The 4,293-nt window shown below is 53.6% G+C and overlaps 1 protein-coding gene across 1 annotated transcript in view; it reads right to left on the minus strand.

Annotated features, from left to right (window-relative positions):
* The window catches only part of Bmp7 (bone morphogenetic protein 7), an 80,324-nt gene that overhangs the window by 11,063 nt on the left and 64,968 nt on the right, over positions 1–4,293 (minus strand). The window lies entirely within an intron of this gene.

Raw genomic sequence — 4,293 nt, forward strand, 5'->3', positions numbered from 1 at the left:
GAGGGAGGGAGAGAGAGAGAGAGAGAGAGAGAGAGAGAGAGAGAAGCAGCACACGGGATGACACCTGACAACAGGCTACAGGCCCTGATCCCCCAGGCCAGTGGAAGCATTTGGCCTGAACAAGGTCTTTGCAGGTGTAAGCCCTTGAGAAACAGCCAGGCCATGCAGTTACAGGCTTCCTGCCAGGCACCAGTGGCTCCGTGAAAAGGGAGAGGCCATACGTCACCGCAGATGCCAGGAGTCACCGCAGATGCCAGGAGACGGAGCTACCTGAAGTTGGGGTGGGGAGGCACACAACTAGTGACACCTGGGTACCGGATCTCTGAGTTTACATGGCGACAGTAAAGCTCTGGTACTTGGGAGACAGCAGCTGTGGAACTTGGTTATGATACCCAAAGTGGGACAGGAAGAGACTGTAGAAAGCAGAGGGAGGGACTGGGCTGAGGACTTCAAGTATTCTCTAGGATGACCTTGGGCTGGCCCTGAAACCACACTGGGAGATGAAGGACAGAAGCCAGAGACCAGGCAGATGCAGGCTAACTCACAGCCTAGGAGGGTGCCAGGGGACCAGCCTGGGGCAGTGGAAGCGAGCCTAGTAGGGCATGAGCAGATTCTTGGATGCCCTTCCCCAGACACCCTCCAGTTGGTCCCTCACTGCTGTCTGCTTAACACTGGAAAGCTTTTGTTTTCAGTTTTCAGTTTGGAAATAGATTCACATGAAATCAGAGAAAGATGGGGGGCGGGGGAAAGGCCAAGCGTAGTGGTACATGCCTGGCACTTCAGCTGCACTGGAGGCTGAGGCAGGAGAATTGAACGCTTAGTTCATGTAGGTGACTGAGAAACACTTGCTTCAAAACTATAAAGAAGACCTGGGCTGGGACTTAGCTCAGGGTAAGTGTAACAAAACGTGCAAGGCTATAAGCTCCACCACAGTATCACACACACACACACACAGAGAGAGAGAGAGAGAGAGAGAGAGAGAGAGAGAGAGAGAGAGAGAGAGAGAGAGAGAGAGAGAGAGACAGAGGCAGAGACAGACAGAGACAGTGAGAGACAGAGACAGAGACAGAGAGAGAGACAGAGGCAGAGGCAGAGAGAGAGAGACAGAGACAGAGACAGAGAGACAGAGAGTCAGAGAGAGAAAGAGAGAGAGAGAGAAACACAGACAGACAGACTGAGAGAGATAAGAGAAGCAGAGAGAAGCATGGCCTGGAGATCCCATTTACCCATCACCCAGTTGTCCCCAATGGGAGGACCACCGTGGCAGTAATGAGCTTCAGGCCTGTAAAAGGGCAGGTTCTGCTGTGTTTTGAAGAGAACTGAAGGAGTTCGCTGAGAAAAACACACTCCTGTGAGACTGGCACTTCCTTGGCCTAAAGCTGTGACAGTTTAATGAAGATAGAAACCCCAGTCAAGGGACTGCAGAGTGGAACACGGAAGACAAAGTTCAGTTTAGCTGAGCAGATGCTGTGAGAAATCCCTTCTTGATGCCAAGGGTTAGGGCTAGGGTCATGTGGGCAGTAGGAGGTCCTTCCTGGGGTTAGGCAGAACCTGGCAGAGGAGTGGACAAGCTTTGCCTGGGCAGTAGAGGACACCTAGGCTGAGGCCAGACTCTCCGCCATTTAGTAGGCCTCTCCTCCCACCACGGCACAGGGCTGTGCTCAGTTCCATTTGAGGGGATGTGAGGCTAGACAAACATGAGAGTGGTACCCACGTCCCCTCTCTCTTGCACAGAGAGTCCAGGGGACACAGCACTGTGCGCAGGCTCCCCTAATGAGGAGAAATCTTAAAAACATGAACAAGTAGGGTGAGAAAAGGAGCCCCAAGAAAGCCTGGGAACCCCGAAACCAGAGCTAGAAGGTACAGAGAAGAGCGTCCAGGCTGTGACTGTCTGTCACTCGGGATTGTCAATGGAAACAAACCTCTGGTTATGTCTATGAGGGGGTTTCTAGATTGGGCTAGCAGAGCTGGGAGGACTCAAGCTGGGGTCTTATCCCTTGGGCTGGGGTCCTGGGATGAGTGAAAAGAAGCTGAGCATTGATGTCCATCTCTGTCTGCTTCCAGCTGCCTCACACTCCCCATGCCATGATGGACAGTCCCTTGAGACACACCAGACCTGAGCTTAGTGATTTTGTGAGCTATTCTGTCATAGCACTGGGAAAACCAACTCACACCCAGGCAGGGCCCTGGTGATAAGCATGCTCTTTCTGACATGATCCTTAGAAACAATAACCATCCCATCTGGGAATGAATACTTCAGAGCAGAGAGATGACATGAGATGGAGACAAGCAAGGCACACAGCAGGACAAGAGCAGAGACGCTGAACCATCTGCCTAAAAAAACTCAGAAAGCAACCGCACTCAATCTGACCGTGGAGGAGGCTCAGGGAAGGGCGGGTCTCACCAGTGCGGCTGCTACACCCCAAGTTCAGTGACAGAAGTCACACCAGCTAGTGTTCCCTGGGCAGCTCAGAGACAGGGAAGCCCAGCTTCCAGTGCCTGGCTCGGTCTGGCAGTTCGAATGGTTTTTAAGAGTTTGCGTTTAAGAGAACACATTTCCCAACCCCCATGATTCACCTTCCCCTCCTTTCAGTGTCCGTCTCTCCTGCATTCTTGAGCAAGGTCCCCCCCAGTTCATCCATCTATAACGAGAGTGAGTCTATAAAAGAAACCATTAAAGCAAGCCCCGAGGAATTGCACTTCCCCCCTGGAAGGCTTTTAGGGCAGAATAAAAATGCCTTGACTCAAGCCCTGATGCCTCTCTGGACCCCTTAAATCCAGGTGCCAAGCGTGGCCCCAGCCCCCTAAGCCCTCTGACCTGCTGGCCGGGGCCAGAGGCTGCCAGCAAACCCACCTCCACCCACCTCAACCTCTGCTGAGAGGGAGCCAAAAGCCAGACTTGCCAGCAGCAGCCTGCATAGCCTTGATTTCCTGGATGAGGCCATTAGTCTCACATCCCCATGTCCCTAGTTAATGGCATGCCTTTCACCCAGGCAGCTTTGCCCAAGTTCACTCTGCCCCAGCCTCGAGGCTGGGTGGTGGAAGGCGGTTCGACAAGAGGCACCTAATCCTCCGGTACAGTAGCTGTCACTGCTCGGGGGCGGGACGTGACCCAGTTCAGCCAAAACAAGGAAGGGAGAAGTTTCTAGAAGTTTCCAGAGAAACTGCTAGAAATTTCTAGAAAACACACTTGCTGCTCTCATGTTCAGAAGAAACCTAATCTCAGCAGTGCAGAGGCAGTCTCCACGTACAGACTGACTCCAGGGAAACCATGTTTCCCAACGAGGGCTACCGTGAAAGGACACCTCAGAGAGGAGCACCTGTGACGCAGCTGTCACTGGGTCAAGCCAGCCTGCAGCCTAAGTTCTCACCCCAAACACTGCCATGAATGTCCCACCTCGATGACTAAGTCTAGAGTCTGGAATTACCACCAGCCCCACGCACACACTGGAGGCTGCCGACCAAGAACATGGGCACAAGAGCTGGTCCTCGGGAGCGAAGGCATCTGTTTTCATCACCTAATGAGGGAAAGGGTTAGGTTCTCTGTGTAAAGGCTGGAAGACAACCCAACTGCATTCGACATCTTTAGAAGGATTTAAACACACGGCATTAAGAGTGACAGCTAGATTTAGACTCGGAGACGCACCTCTGGGGGTGGCTGTGAGGCACTTTCCCTGAGAGGTTTAACTGAAGAGGAAGACCACCATGAATGTGGTCCGAGGTCCCACACTGAGTGAGAGAGAGTGGGCCGAGCACCAGCATTCATCGCTGCCTGCCTCCTGGCTGCTGAGGATGCCCCATGACCAGCCGCCGTAACTTCTCTGCAGAGGCAGACCAGCGGACCCCCACGCCATGAGCCACAGGAAGCTCCTCCTCCCCAGAGTTGCTTTCCTGGGTGTTTTGTCACAGCTATGTAAGTACTGCACAGCCCACTCCACACAGTAGAGCCCACGGCTGCATTATTACTGACAGCCTAGAAGCAGAAACCACAGCCAGGCATGTGGGAAGCAAGAAGGGCCCCTGGAGAAGGTTCTGTGTGCCGGAGGGCACTCAAGCAGCCTCCACACAGGACCCAGACAATGTCACATGTCCCCTCAGAAGCAAGAGATCCTGGATGGAAACCTACAGCTCGCTGCTTACTGTGTCTCTGCTCATATACAAAGTAATCATCGAGCTGCAGCTCTCAGGGGAGCACATGCCCAGCATGGGGAGCACATGCCCAGCATGGGGAGCACATCCCCAGCGTGGGGAGCACATGCCCAGCGTGGGGAGCACATGCCCAGCGTGGGGAGC

Source organism: Mastomys coucha, unplaced genomic scaffold (assembly GCF_008632895.1).
Source record: "Mastomys coucha isolate ucsf_1 unplaced genomic scaffold, UCSF_Mcou_1 pScaffold15, whole genome shotgun sequence".
NCBI lineage: Eukaryota > Metazoa > Chordata > Mammalia > Rodentia > Muridae > Mastomys > Mastomys coucha.